Source organism: Ursus maritimus, unplaced genomic scaffold (assembly GCF_017311325.1).
Source record: "Ursus maritimus isolate PB19 unplaced genomic scaffold, ASM1731132v1 scaffold_6, whole genome shotgun sequence".
Classification (NCBI taxonomy): Eukaryota; Metazoa; Chordata; class Mammalia; order Carnivora; family Ursidae; genus Ursus; species Ursus maritimus.
In genome coordinates this window covers 80,743,318-80,766,461 of record NW_024426774.1, presented here as the reverse complement: position 1 = coordinate 80,766,461, position 23,144 = coordinate 80,743,318, and positions in this window count along the sequence as shown.

Sequence of the window (23,144 nt, the reverse complement as noted above, 5' to 3'; positions counted from 1 at the left end):
ATTTCGATTGCAGTGATACTAAGATAAATGAGACAGAATTCCTGTTCTCAAAGGGCTTACGGTATGGTCTGGAGACTGTTGCTTTAGCAGATAATTATGAGACAGCAAAATATGTCATATTGATTATTATTAAACTCCTTTATTCAATTCCTTTAAAGTAAATGCAAAGAATACTTGTCAAGTGTTGACCACATGCAAAAAACCTGTAGTTTCAGAAATGACCATACTCTGGAAAACTCGGATGTACCCATATGACACGGTGTCATGAAAGGGGCATACACATGCATGCAGACTTGGCATTGTCATTAGGACAAAACCGGCTTAGCCTGAGACACACTTAGCACAGCATTTTAGGAAAGTTCGCCTAAGGAATCTGTCTGTGTAGTTTTTAGCAAGAACAGAATTTCCACCTGAGCTTCCCAAAGGCGGATGTGCTCAGGTTGAGAGATCAAAGGAGCTATTTCCAATTAGGACAGAGGCACAATTTGTTTGAGTCAACCCAAAACTCTTAGGACATTATAAGTCAAGTCAAAGTTATGACTCAAAGTCAGAGGACCTATTGTTTGGCCATTAATTGAGAATATTGGTGTGTCTGGTATATACTTAGCGTACGGTGCTCTAACAACAAGCCTTATCTACCGGCACTACAAGATACTGAAACACCACTTAGTTATGAATTGATATATCTTTATTTAAGTAGGAGACCAAGTAATGTCCAGAACTGTTAAATTAGATAATTGCATGCATAAGAAGTTACTATGAGATCATTGCTCTAAAATTGCATGTTTCTTCCTGGAAGATTACTCTTCTGCGTCTACTGTTTTGTTTTATTTTCACTATACATTAGGCATTTAAGATCATCTGTAGAATTCCAAGTCACATGTCCCCATATGCTAATCAAAATAAAAATTATATGATATGTTATATCTATAGAAAATAGATTCGTAAATGTCCTGATGTCTTAAGTCAAGCAATACGCACTTTCTATAGGATGTGAAGACGTTATTAAAAGAGACTTTTTTATAATAATATTTTTTTATTATATTATGTTAGTCACCATAAAGTACATCCTTAGTTTTTGATGTAAAGTTCCATGATTCATTACTTGCGTATAACACCCAGTGCACCATGCAATACATGCCCTCCTTACTACCCATCACCGGCCTATCCCATTCCCCCACCCCCCTCCCCTCTGAAGCCCTCAGTTTGTTTCCCAGAGTCCATAGTCTGTCATGGCTCATTCCCCCTTCTGTTTACCCCCCCTTTCTTCTTCCCTTTCTTTTCCTACCGATATTCCTACTAAAAGAGACTTTTGAAGCACAGAAAACTCAGCTGCATCTTCATTTCTGAGGTCTTAAATTCCATAGAAATCAACTCTGACGTCATTCATTCAGATCAGACACCACCTTGTGCCCCGGGACAGTCTGTCCACTGAAGGGGCTCCCTTCATTAGTCACATTCATCCAGCAAGCCACATCCAAATCTGTGCGAGAAAAGTAATCAGGTATTTTAAGCAGTGATAAGAACATCACAAATAATCAATTTCTGTGGCATTGCCAGCTACCTAGTCAAGGAAAAGTCTATAAACGTAAGAATTTATTACAGAATATCAGCCAGCCTAACGGCCATTGATTCTTCACTGTGTCAGATTGCTGGGTTTAAAGGGAGATCTGTAAAAATGCTCACCTTTAATTTTTCCCCTCAGAGAAAAGGAAAGCAAGGTGCCCATAAAGCCCTCAGTATAAGCAAATGAGTGTCTTCACGGTTGTAAAGATGTATTGTGAGACTTTTCACCAAAGTAGGAAACCAGCAAACTGCTTGGAGCTAATTAGATACAAAATGATGCCTGCCACTCCATAAAGGGGGACGAGCTAATTACAATCACAATACACTGTGCTTAGAAACATATTTACTGCGCTTATTTCAAAGATGTTTATTTCACCTGAAAGAAAAGGATCACAAAGGCATTTCCGTGTAATCAAAACAAAGATCATCTTTTACTAACCACATTTATTTCAATTTCTAAAGTTCATGGCAGATGGCATTTTAATCCACTTTAACCTTTGGACTTCTCACCTGTTTAAAATGAACATCTTGGGGCGCCTGGGTGGCTCAGTCAGTTAAGCATCTGCCTTCAGCTCAGGTCATGATCTCAAGGTCCTGGGATGGAGCCCTGAGTTAGGCTCCCTGCTCGGGGAGGGGCAGGGGAAGGGAGTCTGCTTCTGCCTCTCCCTCTGCCCCTCCCCCTGCTCCTGTTCTCTCTCTCTCTCTCAAATAAATAAATAAAATCTTTAAAAAAATTAGAAAAAACCCCCTAACATCGCTTAAGAGAAAACACACATATCCACCTCTGGCTTCTCCCTTCCCCCCACTGGAGACAGAATGAAATACAATAATTTGACACAATAATTTAACCATAGTTTTTCTCTGAGAAAGGAATTCGACACTTATATATTCATTAAAAGATGAAACGTGCAGTTAATCCTCAAAACTGAAATGAACCACAAAGATCCAAAAGAACTTTCCCAGCACCATTTTGTACATGCTGCCCTCATAATGAAACATGGAATATTCATTACTGCAATTAAAATAACACTAATTAGAACCAAAATGTAAGTTGTGACTTAAAGTAGAAAGTGGAGATGGATTAATAATATTCCTATTATTCAGGTTGACTTTGAGTTATTAAGATGGAATATAAGGCAAAAAACTTCCATCCTATACCCCAAGTTAATTTCCTTTTATTCTACCTGGAACGTGACTTCTGTGTTATATAGTGGATACCTGAAATTAAAGTTTAAATAGAAGAAGAAGGAAATTAAAAGCGTTAAGGGTAATTGTAAGTTTCTAAGAATTCGGTGGTGATGCATTTCTCTCTTTTTGGAGATTGGCTTACCGAGGCCAGGACCAGGTGGGAGGGGGGTGGTGTGGACACTATTCTGTGCAGGGGAGGAGAGGCATGCCCACGGAGAGTCCGTCTGGTGGTCCCTGGCACACTGACCACCTGGTGCGTGGAGTTCTTTATTCCGTTGGGAGGAGCGCTCCACAGCAAAGTCCCATGGGACCAGTTTTTGACCTCTCACGGTCTTCCATGTGGCAGCCTCCAAACTGGCAGGGGACTGAGTTAGCCGCTGCTGCCCGGAGAGGACAAATCATAGAGCATATATTTACTCCAAAACTATAGATTTCAAAAACTGTAGTTTCAGAATATGCTAAGATATTTCCTCACACTAGAACTTTCTCTTTGCCCCAAAGATTTGTCAAACGGAGTTCAACGCATATATACACCAACATGCACGTTATTTCCGGGCTAGGTTAATTTCAGGGCGTCCTTTTGTACTTTGGAGGAAATGCCGGCAATGCTGAAATGAGAAGCTGACCAAAAATCATGAGCACTTTAGTAGCCCAGGTTTTTTCCCATAGAAGATTTAAATTTAGAACCCATTGAATTAATATTTTATTTTGAGGCATGGGAAAAATACACTGTGAGTCTCATCCGTAGTTGGGTTGCGATTAGAGAATATCTCTCGAGTTTATCAATTACTGAATGAAAGGAGAGATATAATTGCTCCAAGTTTAAATTCTTGAAGATTTAAGTTGACAGACATATTTTTATAACAAAGAGCTACAACAAAGCTCTGCTTGAGTTTACAGCAATGTCAAGATATACAACAAAGACCCTTTTCAAAATACCACGAGCCTTATTAAAATATCAGCCGACATTTTTTTTATGCGATTCTTTGGTTTTCTTCAATATTTATGTTCTCGAAATGGGAAAATTGTCGAAGCCACGGTGACAGTATCACGGAGTAGTGAGAAAAATGGTTTTCTATAAAGCACCAGCACCATCTCAAACTGCTGGCTGTCGGTCAAAACTAAAGACTTTGCAATAAATCGGAATTGAAGGAGCCAGGCCACACTGCTGAAGGTACAGGCTTACGGGGAAGGGAACCGTCTCCCACCTGGGATATCAAGTCCACACAAAACATGTCCAGTGGAGACGCAGACATGACCACTGACACTGGAATCCAGGTGGGTCGCCCAAAGCCACATAAGTGGGAGGTACTATAATGACACACGCATGCTTTCTGCCCCTCTCCCTGAGTGTTCTCGCGGTGAAAATACCACATGTATAATACAACAACCTTGAGAGAGCGCACACCGCAGGGAAATGTTACCTTCTGTCCTGCAGACGATTCATGAGTTTTCACCAGCTGCCTGAATCTGTCCAGACATGTTCCAGTGCTCCTCCCGTTAAGACTGGCAATTAAACAGAGTGTGATAGCTACAAGACCCCAAATTTGATTCCATTCTCTTCTCCTCTTTGCAGAGCCCAATTTTTTTTCCCTGCTAAAAAAATGCACACACATGTATCACTGATACGTGTGTGTGTGTGTGTGTGTGTGTGTATTCCTGGTGTACCTAAACAGAAGTGAGAATTTTGTAATAATAAAATATGGATTCCGTACCAGGAAAGAAAAGGCATTTTGCAGAAGTACAAATTCTCCATGGTTCTTTTAAACAACTGTGTGTTTAAAAATACACCTATTTCGAGAACGTCTTTGAACTCGGTCTCGTCTTGTCTACATACGTTGGCACAAAAGTTCCCAGTTGGTTTACCACTGAATGTATAGAGAAATGGAACGTGAGCTTTCAAAGACTCCAAGGGGTAGTAATCTGGAGAAAGGATAAATACAAATAAGTAAATATGAAAGTCTTGCAAGCCTAAGACATGCTACAAAGAGGAAATAAAAGAATAATCTGCAAAGTGTTAGCAAAATTTGAAAAGAACCTTGAAAAGGAGTGCCCTGTGTGTTTATTCAAGGCAACTCTGTGTTTGCTGAAATGAAAAATGCATTTCGGCAAGGGGCTGGTAGGATACACAGATATCGTCAGGGGAGCTGAAAATGGAGCAAGAATGACCAAAGTTAAGAGACCCAATGACTCGTGACATCTTCCCTTAAAAATAAAACCCCCAAGTGGACAAGGGGATAATAAATTGTAAGATCACTCACTGATTGGCAACTCAGATTTTGCTTTATCAGGGAGGACAAGTAAATTTTATGTGATAGTTTGTTGTATTTAAAGACAGTGTAAAACTCTCATTGCAAACAGTTGTTTACAGTGCGTTTTTCAGCGCCGAGCTGTTTTAAGCTCAATTGTGCATTTTGCAGATAAAGTGGGAAAACTAACTGAAGGCTGTATTGTAAGCAGTGGTTGCCGTGGAAACCCCAGTTTCAAGAGCTGGTTCTCCATTACCACTTAATTTAGGCTTCCTAATTGCATTCCACTAAATCGGTAGCGACAATATCTGCAGAGCAAAACTGCATGCCCAGTCTAGCGCAAACCTCTTTGAAACAGGCTTTTTGAAAGCCAGGAGCTATAAAAACTCAGCATGACGTGGAGCATATGAGAAACCTGTAGTTCAAATGTACTTCTGCTTGCTTTCTCATCCTTGGTAACTTCAGTGCGTTCCACACCAATCTATTAGTTCAGTCTACCTTAAAGGTCATAAAACTCTGTCATGTGGAAACTCATCTGTCCAGCAACACATTGGTGCAAAATAGATTTAATTGTACTCCCAGCCCGGTATCATGTCCATCTTATTTGACTACACACCAGCAGGTAGCCATGCACACAGTCTCACTTTCCTTGAACTGCCCTTGCTCCACAATGCGAGGAGAACAATACTTGCCCCGCTTAAATTATTTGCCACTGTTGGTCCGAGCGGCGAGCTAGACCGCCCATATGTGACTTGAAGAGAGGCTTGTCAGAACCACTAGACATAAAAGCATTCCAATTATCGACCACACTGCTTTAATAGAGGAGGCAACTAATATGATAGTGTGAGTGACGGTGCCAGTGAGGAGCTCTTCGTCACTGTCAGATTAACACTTGAGTTAAACTCTTGTAAATCAGTCACATTATGCCGCTGGTGGAGGAATAAACACAGCCCTATTATGCTTAGGATTCCAGAGGGCTCTCTCTGCAAAAGGAGTTACGCTGGATGCTCTAGTCATCTGAATTTTGTCATGTTTATTATTTCGCAATTACTAGTGTGGGCAATGTTGGGAAGATTTAAGTTGCCGCCGATCAGGTGCGGAAACGGAAGCATGTGCGCTGGGGGCAAAGGAGAGGGCCGGCCTGGCTCCTGGGCCCGGCACCGGGGAGCACGGTGGGCGTTCTGCGCGGCGGCCGGTGGGAGAAGAAGCGGGCTCACCCCGGACTGACAACGGGATCCCACAATTCGCGGTTTCCCTTTTCACGACAAACGCTCTCAAGCAAAATGCCTGGCTCTCTTGGAGTCCATGACTTCATGCCAATCCACGACGAAACTCATCATGTCCTTGCTCAGGTCCTGAGGATTTGGCATCTGCGGTAGAGGCGAAGAGACTCTTTTGCTCCAGAGAGACAAGTAAACAACTGCAGCGTTTTATCCTCTCCCTGGCGTTGGCGCGCGTTGCTAACGCAGCCTGGAAGCGGCTGCCAAGCACTCCACTATTGTCTTCCACCTCCCAAGGTTTTGAATGCCCTTGCTCTCCCAACTGTGGGTCTTCTGCAGGAATGAATGAGGCATTTTCCAGGACAAGACTTTATGAATGAGACAGACTGTGTATTACAAGGCAAGAGGCTCCGTGAATTTCCTAGATTAAGAAAGCAAATGTTAAGGGAGCCCTGCATCTCTGTTCCAGTGGGAACGTGGAGAGGAAGGGAAATCACATTGCCCGCCAGACTTTGCCAGAAAGTCTCTCTACTGACTAACGATATAAAGAGGCCAGGCATAGAAGAGCCCTGCCCGGGGTGGATTCTGCTACAGGGATGGGGGCTGCTCCGAGGCGATGGGTGATGGGGAGGGGAACACCCCCCCCCCCCCCACGTTGGGCCATTTCAGCCTGTGGGCAGATCCGGCCACTGCTGTAGGTGTGGTGGGTTGCTGCAAGCGGGAACGCCAAGTTGCCTTCGCGTGAAATACACCGACTTACGATCCTGTGACTGAGAACGTGTTCTTTTGGAGACAGTTCCAGTTCTGGGCTTTTAGTCATCCTCAGTCCTATAGACCTGATCAGGGCAGTCATGACCCAATTCCCTAGAGCGTCCTTAAGAAGGCCCAGGTATCCACTCGGAGTGGTGAACACCCTTCTCTAATTATGATGATGAACTTGGATGTCTGGGGCTTCCGTGTCCAGCCTGGTCCATTTCCCTTCCCTTCGTTTCTTCCTCACCACCAACAGAGAATACTAAACAAGCACGTTTTGCGTAATCACCTTGATGTTGCCATCCTTCAATTAAACAGAGAAAAATCCAGTGGTCACCCCCTCCATCGCCCCCATCCCCCCGACCTCCCTCCTGTACCCCAGTTCTGGCCTGTGAAACACTCAAAAGTAGCTCCCAGGGGAGCCAGCGGGGACCCAGATCAAGGAAAAGTAGAAGTAACTTTGTTCAAGCATCAGGTTCCTGCTAATTTCCTCTCATGCTGCCCTTATGGAAATGTCTCTGATTTTATCTGTGTTCTCCCACTTTGCCCCTGCTTATCTCTGATCCGCCTCACGAAACTAATAAAATAAAAGACTAATGTTTCCTTCTCATCCTTAACAATTAATGCCAATTCTAAAACTTCTTTCATCTCTTCACCATTATCCTAAAACTAAACCCCAAATCTTTGGGCTTAAAATCAAGCCTTGTTTCAGTACATAGCCCAGGTACCCCGTGGAAAGAAAATCACAGCAGCCACAGAAAATGATTACTGCTGAATTACAAATCACAGAGAGTTGCATAAATAGTTATGAGGGAAAATTGCAGGATAATGCTGCTGATAGAATCAATAGCATCCTTGATAGTAATATACCCAGGGGTTCTATATATTATCTATCCACCGAAATGTCAATATAATGAAACCTACAGAGGAATTTATATCAAGATCCATTCTGTGTTAATTCCCAGGTGAATAATAAATCAAATTGGATATCTCAAAGATCTTCTCTAATCGACTTCTTTAAGAAACTGGTTAAACTGGCCATCTTGCTATTCCAACTAATGGATGTTAGTTTATACAGCATTTTAACCTATTGCCCATGATAGTAAAGAACAAAATGGATCTTTTTATATATTCCCTAAGTAATTGGGGCCCGTGTAATTATATTTACCAGAAAATGTTTTATATTTGTATTACGTCTCTTTGAAGCTCAGTGCTTAGTAAGGGACCCAGAAAAAGTAAGGGCCCCTATAAAATGCTTTTTGAATAAGCAGATAGACATTGATCGGGCTTTCTTTATCGTTAGCTATCACTGCTCATTTTCTCTTTTCTTGCCGTCTAACATGCTTTATATTAATCACTGTGAGTTTCCAAGTGTTAGATAGCAACCTATAGACATTTTTGTAGAGAAATTAAATATGCATCAAGCGGAAGGTTTTTGTGATCCTCGAGTGACACCATAAATGAGACCTCTATGGGTCTTCTTGTCACGTCAGGTATTTTTGCAAGTGGCAAGAAGTCTCCCAGCTCACCAGGGGATTGCTGATTAAATCTTATTCACACAAATAGAGCTTTCACATATATCTCTTTCCAAAAAAAAAATATTTTGGAGCTTCACATCATGGTCTCCACATTGAATCAATATTCAGTGTAACAAAATTCCACGAAAATAATCATTTTTCCTCTTTCTTCTTTTTCTCCTCCCTCCCTCCCTCTCTCTTTCTACACATCTTTGTGCTATGTTTGTTTGCTTTAAAAGATATCTGTTCTGATTCAAGTAATAAAGCAGCTATTTTCTTTTTTTGTTTTTGTTTTTTTAAAGATTTTATTTATTTATTCGACAGAGATAGAGACAGCCAGCGAGAGAGGGAACACAAGCAGGGGGAGTGGGAGAGGAAGAAGCAGGCTCATAGCGGAGGAGCCTGATGTGGGGCTCGATCCCAGAACGCCAGGATCACGCCCTGAGCGGAAGGCAGACGCTTAATGACTGCGCCACCCAGGCGCCCCCTAAAGCAGCTATTTTCTATGTGTTTTGGGAATCAAAAAATGTTACCAGAAGTGGTCACCAGGTACCTATCTGCATGCGGCCTCGTGCTGGTGGCTGAAAATGGTGAAGCAGCGGGAGGGTTATCTGGTGGATATTAGGATCGTCAATAATCTGTCATTGTCCTTAAACAAAACCGAAGTGATCGGTTCTACTTGAAACAAAAAGACGTTCAAGAAATCTTGTTTCGGTAAGTTTGATTGAATACTTTAATTCTTAGGAGAAAAAACAATGGGATCTGAGCGGGCCTAGCTATACAGTTTGCAAGATCCTGGGCAAAATGAAATGCAGGACCTTCTGTACAAACACTAAGAACCGTAGAAGGGCAAGAGCAGAGCGTTGATCCAAACTCGGGCCCTTCTAAGCTCAGTGCCTTCTCTGGCCGCATGGGGGGCTCACCTGAGCGTGGCTTCAGTGCGATTCAAGTCACCCTCCACTTTACTATCTGTGTGCTCTTGACCAAGTTAACCTCATTTAACTTTGGTTTCCTGGTCTTTTTTTTTTTTTTTTAAGATTTTTATAAATTTGACAGAGATAGAGACAGCCAGTGAGAGAGGGGACACAAGCAGGGGGAGTGGGAGAGGAAGAAGCAGGCTCCTAGCGGAGAGCCCGATGTGGGGCTCAATCCCAGGGTCCTGAGCCAAAGGCAGACGCTTAATGACTGCGCCCCCCAGGTGCCCCTGGTTTTCTGGTCTTTAAACATACTTTCCCTCACCCTTGCTGTGAGCCTACAATATGAAAGTGCTTTGCAAATTTTAAAGCATAATATAAAACTATGAGACCACATAAAACTATGTCTTGTCACGCAATTAATTATGTTACTCTTTTTTCATCATGGGCTTGTGATTAGGGCTGGGAATGCACAAGATTATGATGTAAGCAAATGCTGTCTTCACTTTCCTTCTCTGCCTTACAGTGAAATGACTTGTTCCTCCAGCCTCCTTGGGCTTCGGATCACAGGAATACGCCATCTGGTTTCCCCGTGAAACAAAACCCAACAACCGCCTTCTGCCCACTGTCTAAGGTGCCCACTCTCCCTAGTCACTGGGGCCCGAGAGTGAGTCAGCTACCGAGAACTTGTCATCCTGAGTGGATTGTGTGTCTGGGCCTAACATCATGAAGTCTCTCTGAGCTATTTTTCTGAGCCCTCATAGCACAAACATCCTATACTCCTGTTGAGCCCTCATTAAGTCAGAAGAACATTCTTCCTTCAGATGCAGGCAGGGAAAGGCCCTGGGACGTGAATGTAGTATTTCCCTTGTTGGAAACCACAGCCACGGCTCCCAGGTAAGATGAACAGCTGTAGGACGGAGTGGGGAAAGCTTGTCAGTCCCCAGCCTGCTTCTGAAGGTCTCTGAAGAAGCCCCCCGACCAGAGGAGGGTTCCCTGAGGATAGATGTTTCCATTGTATCTAAGGCAAAGGGACCAGGCCTAGCCCTCCTTTTTGCCAACACACTTCCGGCTGGATTAGCTTATGAAGTGGGGACACAGGAGGCTCAGAGCTGAATTCCTTACCAATTGCAGCAGCAAAAGTGAGTCTCAGTAGCAGCTTCTCGGACTTCTCCATAGAACCTTGCTGGTGTGCAGGCTTGGCCTGACGAGGCCCCTAACCATGGAACGTCTTCAAAACGTCAGGTGCCGGCCCAAAATCCAACGTGGGCAAAACCTACCATACACAAATTCGAAAGAAAGCACTGGCACACTTCTGTCCTAAACCAAGAATGCCATTGATAATAAAGAGCTCCACAAATTTGAGACAGAAATTTGAGGTGAACAATCTGATGGCAAAATGAGCAAAAGATGTAGACAGGTGGTTGACAGAAACAAATGAAATTGGCATAATTTGTGGGTGAGACTGTGAGGGAACGGGCCCTGTCATGTATTTGCCAGTGAAGATGTAAAATGGTAGCTCTAGGGAGAGGAATTAGGCAATGTTTAGAAAAATTAGATATGATTTTACCCTTTGATTAAGAAATCTCACTTCTAAGAAGCTATCCCACAGATACATTGCCAAAAATACAGGAAAGCATATGCACAAATTGTTCATTCCAACATATTAGTATTAGCGAAAGATTCTAAATAACCCAGGTGTCTCCATTTACCTGGGACTGTGAGAATAAACAACAGAGCATCCAATTTACAAAGAAATTCTGTATGGCCCAAAAAATAGGAATGAGAAAGATCTCTATACATGGAGAGAAAGCAGCAAACACAACCCGTTTGCATAAAAGAAGCAATATAAATATATTTACCAACTTGCTAATGTTTATTTTCAAAAAGCAAACTGGAGAGATACACCAAAAATAAATACAAATCATTACCTAAAGGAGAGGGCACGGCGGACAAGAGGGAAAGGAGATTTCTCTGAATCATGTCAATATTTTGCAGATTGAAAAAATACACAATTTAAATTTCAAAACATACTGAAATGAATGAACCCACTATGTCGCCATTTGGTGACATTATCACATAGAGAAAAGAACGATTTCAAGTAACTTTAGACGACATTATTTAACCCGTGCATCCACAGTGGAATATTTTATAGGGTCAATAGAGCTGTACCACAGTGTTCAACGCCCGTCGGTAATCTCATTGCTAGCAGTAATAGTGGTAATATCACTCCGTACTGTGTAGGATAAAGCAAATGAGTAACTTGGAGCCAATATTTTTAGAGTAAGAGCAAGACATATGAGTGTAAAATCAAGGAGATGAGCCAATCTCCTGCAGTGTGAATTGAATAACTCAGTATTTACTCAATTAAAAAAAATTATGGAGGTGGGGGGTGGGGAGATAAAACCGATGATGTTTCAGGGTACAGACTTGCGATGAGGAGTAAATAAGCCATAGCGATTTAATGCACGGTACAGTGAGACTGAGCATCAAAAAATGATGACTAATTAACTGAAGTACAGGAAATAGGAAAACTGTGAACTCTCCGTGATCCTAACAGTAAGCGGCTAACCAGCAAAGCAAAACAATGCACACATCCATACAAAACAGAACAGTTCGTTGGTAACCAGTCCAGGTAACTAAGATAGCAGATCTTTGGAATGCTGGCAACTAAAGAAAAAGAACCAAACGTTTATCCTATTTTGTGTGTACAAATACAGCAGCCCTAGTTGATGAAGGAACATTTCTTACAAAAAATGTGGGGGGCGCCTGGGTGGCTCATGGGTTAAGTGTCTGACTTCAGTTCGGGTCACCGTCCCAGGGTCCTGGGATTAACGCCCTGTCCATCTCCTTGCTCAGTGGGGAGTCTGCTTCTCCCTCTGCCCCTCCTCCAGCTCCTGTGTGCGTGCACACGCTCTCTCTTTCTCTCTCAAATAAATAAACAACATCTTTAAAAGTGTGGAAAATTCAACTCAGTTAGAATGTCACTTTTTAAAAAAAGGTTTATTTATTTATTTGAGAGAAAGAGAGAGAACGTGTGAGTGAGGAGAGCCAGAGCGAGAGCCGCAAACTCCCCGCTGAGTGTAGAGCCCAACGCTGGACTCGATCCCACAATCCTGACATCATGACCTGAGCTGAAATTAAGAGTCGGATGCTTAACTGACTGAGCCACCCAGGCGTAGACTATCACTTTTTACAGCATGTAATGAATGACCTGCCTTGAGCAAAGGTCATCAGTAGAGGAAAACCATTAGATGGAAGTGTGATGGGAACTTCATGGTGGAAAGATCAGGCTATCACCACCTGATCCATCAACCTGTAATTGTGATTGATGGTGCTTCCAAGGATGGTCCCAATGACATCTCCCAACCCCCTTCCTTGTGTGACCTGTGACCGCTCCATCAAAAGATGAAGTCTCTTCCCAATTATTTTTTTTTAAAGATTTTATTTATTTATTTGACAGAGAGAGAGACAGCCAGTGAGAGAGGGAACACAAGCAGGGGGAGTGGGAGAGGAAGAAGCAGGCTCATAGCGGAGGAGCCTGATGTGGGGCTCGATCCCACAACGCCGGGATCACGCCCGGAGCTGAAGGCAGACGCTTAACCGCTGTGCCACCCAGGCGCCCCTCTTCCAAATAATTTATCTAAACTGGCCTTATGGCTTGTTTTGACCAATAGCATGAGGTGCAAGTCATGCTACGTACCTTCCAAGGCCGGACTTTCAGAGATCTGCAACCTCTGTCTTTATCACTTGGGACACTTCCTCTTCAAAGCCGGTTGTTTCATAAGACTACCCAGAGACCATTGTGCCATAAGGAAGCCTAAGCTAGCCATGTGAAAAGGGAGGCCACATGAAGGAGAGCTGAGAAGCCAGACAGGTGACCTTGTTGAACTTACCAGGCCAGTCCAGCTACCAGCTGAATGCTGTAGAGTGAATGATCCCCACCAGCGCTGCATGGATGGTCTGGAAAAACTGCCCAGCTAAGCTCTGCCACTATGCGTGGAATTGTGAGCAAATAAAATGGTTATTAGTTTAAACCATTAAGTTTTGGGGTAGGTTGCTAGGTAGTAGCAACAACATAATTAGAAAGTCACTGTTTTGTGACCTACAATGAAGTATTCAATTCAGACACAGATTATCAATGAGGAAATCAATACATGAGTTTGGTAGGGATTTTTGTATTGGAAGGAGCAGGCTGTCACCATTTGAACATCACCAAGGATGGGAGAGCCTGACAGTAGGTCCCCTTAATGTGAGGCAAGAGGGAGTACACAACTTGAGAAATCTTCTTCTCCTTCTTCTCTTCCCCCCCCCTCCTCCTTCCTTTCCTTCTCCTCCTCCTCCTCCTCCTTCTTTTAGGAAATATTCTTGTAAAAAAGGCAAAACACAAAAGACTCAGAGCTGAACTTGAATCTAATAGATTCTTTTGAGTGAACTCCAATTTACAGAAAATATACAGAGAGAACTATAGGTTAAGTGACAATGAGAAGAAATGAACAAATGAATCCAGGGAGAGAGATTTGCACAGGACAACAGATCTGGCTGTTCATCAAAGAGTCAGTAACATTAAAAAAAGAAAAAAAGACGAGGGGCAACCCTAGATCAAAAGAGACTTAAGAGACTCTCAGCCATAGAATATATGAGTCTTGTTGGGATCCCGATTCATACATGCCAAGTGGCAGGAGATACACTGAGATATTCAGTGAAATCTGAATATGGAATGGGTGTTACATGACACCAAGAAATTATTTTTAATTCTTTAGGGTGTGATAATGGTATGGTAGTTATGTAAGAAAATGTCTGGTTTCTATTTTTCTTTCTTTTTTTCGATAAAACGATATGTGCTAACTATGCAGAGGTGAAATGACGTGAAGGTTGAAATTTATTTTAAAATTCTTTACCAGTTAAAGAATAAGGAAGGGAGGAAGAAAGAGAAAAGGGAAAAAATGATACAAAGTCTTGATAATAGTTGAGTCTGGTGAGGAGATACAGAAACTCATGGTATCAAAAAAATTTCTCTTCTTTTGCTTATGTGTGAAAATGTTCATAATAAGATTTACATACTGAAAGTCTATAAAATATGGGAATTTATATACCTTTTATATCCTAGCTTAAATCATATTGGTATTTGCTTGAATCTAAAGCTATATTTCTTCAAAGAAAAATTTATTTGTATTTATTCTTTTTGATGGAGGTAGAATTGGCATAGAGCACTGAATTAGTTTCCGGTGTACAACGTAATAGCTCCATCTCGATCTACACAAAGTGATAAGTCTGGTCACCTTCTGTCACCATACAGTTGCTCTCCTTTACTCATTTCGCCCACCCGTAACCATCTTCCTCTCTGACAGCCACCAATCTAGGCTCTGTACCTATGGATCTTGTCTTGTTTGTTCATTTGTTTGGTGTTTTAGATTCCACATCTAAAAAAACCACACTATATTTGTCTTTCCTTATCTGACTGACTTCACTTAGCGTAATATCCTCTAGAACCATCCATTTGTTGTAAATGGCAAAATTTCCTTCTTTTGACGGCCGAGTAGAATTTATTATAGATATGCCCCATCTTCTTTATCCACTCTTCTATTGGTGGAGACTTGCATTTGGCCCATCAGAGGCAGACAGCTCCTAATTTCAGGCTGATCGGAAGTCAGACCCTCAGGCAACAGGTTTCAAAGTACGCTTACATTTACGGTCTCACGGGAGCACGGCCTCCAGAGCACGTACTCTGGAGGTGTCTCCCGGTGACAGTTGCAAAAGTCGGATCTCCAGATGAGTGCCTAAGCTTCTTTCTAGGAGGTACCAGGGAGCTGCAGAGAGGCCAAGGGCAAGTGCCAAGACAGAGACTCCAGATCTACATTCCCCGAGAGCTGCTACACGGCCTCTGGATGTGTGGCCAACCTGAAGCTGCCGCTCAGGACAAGTAAATAGGCCTTTTTCCCAGGAAGACTGGGGGTGTGTTTCAGTTCGCTGTCTGTGCCGTGCTCTGGGGGGTGGGAACCTTCCAGTAACTCTCTCTCCCAATTGTTTCAGTCCCACAGGGCCCAGCAATGCAGTGCCCCCCTGGCTCCGAGAGCCAGGCACTCAAGGAGTGTCCCCTTTGTTGATTGTGGGCAGGGCTGCTGGTTGGGCAGGGCTGTGGGGGAGCGCAGGGAGGGGTGAGCCTGCTGGCTGTAGTGGGGCCACCGGCTAGCCTGCGGGTGCAGGCGAGGTAGAGGGAGTACAAAAATGGTGCCCACCATCCCCTCCATCCCCACAGAAAGTCCCAATAGACCTCTTCGCCTCTGGCAGACACTTCAAAACTCATTACTCTTCTTCACATATAATCTAGATGAGTGAGTCTGCATGCAGGCCCTTTAAGAGTAGACTTCCATGCTTCTCCTAGAAATAAAACATGTTGATTTTCAAAGGCAGGTATTTTGGGGGTTCATCGCTCTGGTGCAGGTCCTAAGGGGTGGGATGCCAGATATGGGGCATGCGTCCCTTGCTCCTCAGGAGACGCTCTGTATTTGTGAGATCCCTCCTGAGTGTGGGTCTCTGCACCGGAGATGGGGTGTTTAGTGAGACCGGGTCACTGTCTCTCCTACCTATCTGATGTGGTCCTTCCATCCTTGGGGAGGAGCTGCTCAGCTAGCTTGCGGGTCTTTTTCACAGGGCGTCGATCTACGTGTAGCAGCAGATTTGGTGTGTCTGTGGGAGGAGATGAGTTCAGGATTTTCCCACACTGTCATCTTGAACCCAGTCCCTCTAGAATTATGAGTTTAAAATACCAATGAAATAACCTAATGTTTCTTCGCAAATATTTAAGTAAAACCGACTTTCCAGAAACACCTGCTACCCCTTACACTCAGGTAAGAAGCCAAGGCTTCTTATATCTTTATCCCTTAACACATATTCTCCTATTACTTGGTTCTTGCTCGTTCTTGTTTTACTGGTTTGGTATTATGTGTTATCTAGTTAATTATTTGTAAGTTAGTTGTAAGTTAGTTGTAAGTGCTTCTTGGACATCGATAGGATATGAAGAAGGAAATTTAATGTAAACATGAGTATTGAAGCCTGACTCTGCTAGCTTTCAATAGCTGGATCAAAGCACAATATGATACTTGATGTGGGCACTGGAGCCCATCTTCTTGGGTTCAAATCCTGACTCTACCACGATGTGACCTTTGGCATGACTTCCTTCTGTGTCTGTGTCCTCATTTGTAAAATAAAGACAAAGCTATCAGATCCTATTTGTAGACTTAAGTTCACAGCAGCATTATTCACAGTAGCCCAAAGGCAGAAGCAACCCAAGTGCTCATGGACAGATGAGTAGGTAAATTTGGTATATACATTTAATGGGATATTATTCAGCCTTAAAAAGGAAGCAAATTCTAGCACATGCTACAGTGTGGATGAACCCTGAGGAGATTATACTAAGTGAAATAAGCCAGTCACAAAAATACGAAAACTGAATGAGTTCACTTACGTGAGCTGCCCAGAATAGTCAAACTCACCGAGTTTATAAAGTAGAATGATGGTTGCCAGAGGTTTGATTGGGGGAGAATCAGGAGTTAGTGTTTAATGGACAGCATTTCAATTTGGGAAAATGAAGAGTTCTGGGGCTGGATGGTAGTGGTGGTTGCGTAATAATGTGAATGTCCTTAATGCCACTGAATTATACACTTAAACACAGTTAAAACGATACATTTTGTGTTATATGTATTTTACTACCATTCAAAAGAAGAACTGAAAGCTCAAAAAAAAAAAAAAAAAAAAAGCTTAGCTGCTCCTATGCAGAGTTGTTTTAGGAATCACTGGCAGTGGGGCTCCTGGGTGGCTCGGTCAGTATCCGACGCTTGATTTCGGCTTAGGTCATGATCTCAGGGTCACGAGATTGAGCCCTGCATCTGTCTCCATGCTGAGTGTGGAGCCTGCTTGGATTCTCTCTCCCTCTCCTTCTGCTCCTCCCCATCACCCCCGCCCCCGTCTTGTGCACCTGTGCATATGCTCTCTCTCTCTCACAAAACACACCACCCATCATTGGCAGTCACGGAGTGGGAATGTGTAGATGAGTGGCTTACACATCACGAGTGCTCCGTACGTGGCAGCTCTGCCGTTATGAACTTTTATTACTATTACTTTCTTTCCACTCCAAAGGTAAGGCATGAACTCAATAAACTAATGCACTGTAGGGTTGGGGCTTTTGGAGGGTGGGCTCAGACTCATCAGAGAACCTACTGAAAAGAGCCTCTCTCTCTCTCTCACCACCCTGCTTCACACAACCATTTTGCATATATTTGATAGATTCCCGTTCCCCAGCAGAAGTCAGAATCCACGGACCCCTGGCTAAGAACCCCTGCTTGCCCACGTTCGTGATCGCCAACGCACAAGCCGCCCCAGGAGAAGCGCTGTAGAATGCTGGCTGCTGGGGTTTCCGCTGGGAGGTGAGAAAGTTCTGTGAATGGTCGTGCCGATGGTGACACAACGATGTGAATGTACTGAATGCCCCTGAACTGGACACTTAAATATAGTTAAAAGGGTAAATGTTATGTTATGTTATGTACATCTTACCACTATTTAAAAAAAAAAGAAAAGGGGTGCCTGGATGGCTCACGTCGGTGAAGCATCTGTACCCCTTTTCTCTTCTATTTTCTGTCTCTGTGAATGTGACTACACTCGGGACCTCATGCGAGTGCACTCACGCAGTGTTTGTCATTTTGTAACCAGCCTATTTCATGTAGCACGATGTCCTTGAGTTTCATTTGTGTCCTAGCACGTGTCGGAATCCTTCTTTCTTAAGTCTGGATAATATCCTAAATAATGGAATCGGGACGGGATGGCAAGTCTGAGCGGTGGGGACATAGATGAGTGCAGGTGAGTATCTGCACAAGGGAGGAATGCTTTCTCAAAGGTTTTTAAATTATATCGTGGGATTCGTTGCCTGTTCTGCTGCTCTCTGAAGCCCGTCCAAGCTTGGCTTTTTGAAAAAAGTGTTCATAGAATTTATGAGCCTTGGAAATGGGAAGAATTTACAAGGGGTCCTTGAAACAGCATTGATTTGGAACCCCTGGATTCAGAGTTCATTCGAGACTGTTCTAGTGGCCGTGGAGACTGAAGCCAGCTTCCCAATGTCACACCTGCTTCCTGCATCACGGCTTTTCACCGTATGCCATGTTTTCTTGGCATTCAATATGCTTACATATATTTCAAGATAATTTTTGGTCTTGAGAGCAAATATTTACTGGGTTATTAGCCAAATGAAAGGAAAACAAAACATGACCTTCTAGGGCTGAGCCCATATCTAGGATGTGAGTTTCAGGAACATAAACTCCTCCACATGGAAATCAGCATCGGTTGGGTACAGGCCTGAATGTACAAATTCCGTGGGGATTTTCCCGTCTCTCCCTACATCGCTAATATTCAGGAAAAACAATGATGTGTGTGGAACCCAATGAGATTAGACTAAAACCCAGAATAAATAAGGATTTTGATATCATCCTTTCCTGACTCATGTCTTGCATGTTTTAAATTCTCTTGGCCCCATAAACACATTACAACTAATTATGGTTAAAGCTCAAAAGGCTTGGGGGTTGAGTACACAGTGGATTCCAAGGCATGAAAACCTAGCTCAATTTCTCCACGTTGGCAAGGGCATACTCCTCTTCAAGGGCCAAAAACACTGGGGAGGTAGGGAAGTAGTTTGCAGCCAAATACAGGGAAGAAGGAAAGAGAAATAGAAACCAATCATCCATCATCGCGTCGTTAAAATCGCTTGGGGTTTTGGTTTCCTTTAGTTTGTCCATTTATTGTAACAGCTGGAAGGGTGAGCTCAACTGACTTAAAGATATTTTGTAGTACTAACATATTTGGTGACAACCCAACTGTTGGAAGCTGAGCAAAAGCAGGGAGATTAAAATCATAGCTAGAGAGTTGAGAATTCTCTGACATCATAGAGAAGAAATAGAAGAGTTTCTTCTTTGATCTGATATGTGACGCGAGCGTGATCAGTTATCAGTTCTGGAAACTGAAATGCAACAGCCAAGAACGAGGGAGAGTGCCCCCAGAGCACGTGACTTGCCAAGGGCCTAGAGCTTGGAGGCCAGGGTGGGCTAAGCCACCAGGCAGGGTGGGGGGAGGTGTGGTGGGGGCAGGCCCAGGGTCCCCATTGCTTTAAGGGGGGCTCACAAAAACATTTGCATTTCTTTTAAACTCAGGAGAGAAAAATGAATTTTGGGTCCAAGAGAATGTTTTAGTATATAACACGAATATATTTGTCTTTATAGCAACACAGTGGGAAGACACAATTTTTAATCTTATTTTCATGGAGGAAAGGTCCCACGAAAGCAAGAGAGTTGGGGCTCATGAAGGCTGTAATGAGGTTCTGTGTGAAGTATTGGGACGTGGTTCTGTGTCATCCCAGGGCCTCTACCGACATCTGGGTGTTGGAAGGAGCCCCAGGGAGGTGAGCCATCTCCCTGAGCCATATGTTTGTTTGCCTTCATTGATTCCATAGAGGAGACTGACGTGGACTAAGAGGCATTTGGATTTTGACCATTTTCCTTTGAGGTTCAGTCACGATGAACATGTTTGAGTTTCTTTCCCTTGGAGGCCAATAATCTTGTTTCCACCCAACTGTTTGGCCTGGAGTGGGAGGAGTAGACTCTCTTTTCTGAGAGAGGAATAAAGGGATACCCGGTCCCCAGTGAGCTAACGGTTTACCCCCTCCGGCACCCGGAGCCGCTGGCGGAGAACCCTGACCACCTCTGGCCTCTATGTGGTTGTGAAGGGGGAAACGGAAGGCCACTGAAGTGCAACTTAATGACCTGTGTTCTAATTCTGAATTTACCACGTACTAACTGCATTAACAACAGTAATGCACGAGAATTCTATACAATGGGAATAATTCCTAAGTGTCCAGGTCGCCTTTGGAAATCAAATGAAATAGTACGTGTGAACGTGTTTTGTAAATTTGGGACGCTTTCTCCCACAGGAGAATCTGTCAGTCGTTTCACACATGATGCCTTTCCAGGTAAAATGACAGGGATGGGCCTGGCCTCCAGTTTAGCTCCGAGGAGGGTTTTGTGGCGAGGACTGGTCTGCCCGAGCAAGCGTCCTGGAGACATGAACGCTCCCCACGGTTGTAAGTCATGACTGAGCGAGTGCCTTTATCTGCATATCACGGTGCAGGAGACAGACTCTAGTTAGAGCACCCCGGGCACGTACGCTGGATCTAGAAACTCCACTCAAGAGCAGAACGCTTGCATTTGGTCCACCGGGAGCAGGGTTTTACATTCTCCCAGTGCGGATGCTGAGGTGGTCCCTGCCCAGGGGTCTTGGTTGCCATGGCCCAGGTACACAGCCGCTTCACCTTTCCCCCGTGTGTCCACACGCCAGTCCTTCCTCATTCAATAGCAACTCGCCCCCGCACCGCAGGGATGGTTTTGGAAAGAGCCTGACTTTACTCAGGGTGATTACCTCGTCCTCTGGCTCAGTGTTTAACGTGGCTGCCCAGGAACCCCTGGAAGGAATGGCGGTCCGCACCTGTTAGAAGGGCTCAGCTCCCCCGGGAGAAGACAGATGGCTCCATGACCATTTCACCCTGCGGGAAGTTAGAGCTGCAAACCCGGGGGGGGGGCGAAAGGGAACACAACTCATCTCCTGGAGGGGTAAGAAGACAAAAGTAGGTGAATAGGAAGGCAGGTAGGGTCTTCCCCGGATGGAGTCTCATTGAGCACATCTTGAACATAAGGCCACTGTGCAGTCACATCATTTAATAAAGGTGCAAACTGCGTTCTGATGATCTGGTCAAGTGCACATTTTTTTTTTTTCTTTTCTAGGAGATATAGGCTATAGATTCTTGTTTGCTCCTGCTTCCGACAGCTGTTTAGGAGTCCCCGCCATGAGCCGGACTCTGTGCCTGGGGAGGGAGCGGAGGGTCCTCACGGGGTGAGAAAGGAAATGCAAATAAATAGGTAAATATACCAACCCCCGCCCGCTGCACTGTGGTTAAGCAGTGTGCAGGAAAGCACCCCTCGCACCACACCTTTCAGCTCTCTTGCTCTCTCTCTCTCTCAGGGGCCCTGTGGCTTCTCTCCACCTTCCCAAACCCTCTTCCGCCTGACCTCTTTGGTTTGTTTCTGCCGCACTTCTCTGTTCCTTTTCACAGTTCGACTTCGTAAAAAGTTCCTTTTCCAAGTATGCCTTTGCTAAGGGCTGGCTACAGGACTCTGCAGAGCCTGCCGTGGAATGAAAACATACAGCTCGGTCAGGAAGAGGGAAGTCAATGTCCACTTCCCAAGGTGACAGCCTCAACCCCCGGGGGCAGCCACTCCTCTGGGGATTGCAGCCCGTATGTCGTGGTGCACTCCAGACCTCCATGGAGGTCCACAAGGTAATCCCACCGAGGTGCCCACCCAATGATCCATGGGGTGGACGGCTAGTACTGTGCCTCTCCTGAGATGCCCCAGGCCTGGTGACTGACTCCAACCAGCCCTCCTACCCGCCCAGGTCCCAGTGGGGTGGAGACTGATGGTGAAATTTGGCTTTCCTGTCCATCGCCAATGTGATGGAGGCTGGCAGTGGTGGGGAGACAGGGGTGGGAGGTTGAATGGGGAGTGGGGTGTGTGCTGGAGGCTGGGGACTGAGACCCCATCCCAGGGAGGCCGGAGGAGATGAGCCAACCCCCTCTCCCCCGCACAGGCTCTACCGTTCTGTTGTCCCATCAGATTTCACTTATAAAACCTAATTCAAAGATAGAGTTAATATTAAGAGGGGGACCTCAAGGCATTCAATTCCAAATATGCCTGGACTGGTCACATGTTGTCTCACTTCCTCCTGCCAGCCAGGCTCCTGCTTCCCACTGCATTGGTGGTCTTCTCAGGCCTGCCTAACCTGCCTAACGTGGGGGGTGCCCTGTCCTCCACTGCTACCTCACTCAACCCGGTTGGGGTCGCAGATCCGGTAGTTCTAGAAGCTCTTTTCAGAACTCGTGGTTCTGACCTGGCTCACCCTGGCTGCTCCTGGGCTCAGCCCTGGGGATCCATGCTGGGCTCAGCCCTGAGTCTCTATGCTGGGCTCAGCTCTGGGTCTCTATGCTGGGCTCAGCCCTGAGTCTCTATGCTGGGCTCAGCCCTGAGTCTCTATGCTGGGCTCAGCCCTGGGGTTCCATGCTGGGCTCAGCCCTGGGTCTCCATGCTGGGCTCAGCCCTGGGGCTCCATGCTGGGCTCAGCCCTGGGGCTCCAAGCTTGGTTCATGTTTTCTCACGGGCTTTCTCTCCCATGGATGCTCTCATTCATGATCTTGGATCAGTCACCACTTCACACACATGACCCCTACATCGGCAGGCTCCCCTAAAATGCTCAGTTTTTCATAACTGATTTTAGAATGTTGGTCTTGCATCTATGGTCCTTACCCTTGTAAAGCAACAACTTTTATTCTGTTCTTTGTGTCTGGAATTAAGTCAGACCTTTCTAGGACTTTTGCAGCTACAGAAATCAAGAATACATTCCCGGAATTTCTATTTCTGAGTGTCTGATATGGTCAGAGTAATGGCTCATCGATTCTCTTTTGTAGATTGGTTCCTTTTTGGAATTTTGGAAAATGGTTTTAATTGAAGATACAGCTGGGAGTCTCAAGATTATACGGCTTGGGGCTGGAAGGTACCTGAGTATCTCTCAGGGTCCCCGAGTTCCATTGAGTGGCCTAGAGGCTGCACCTTGAGGGTCAGAGGGAGGCTCATTGGGTATTTCTAGCAC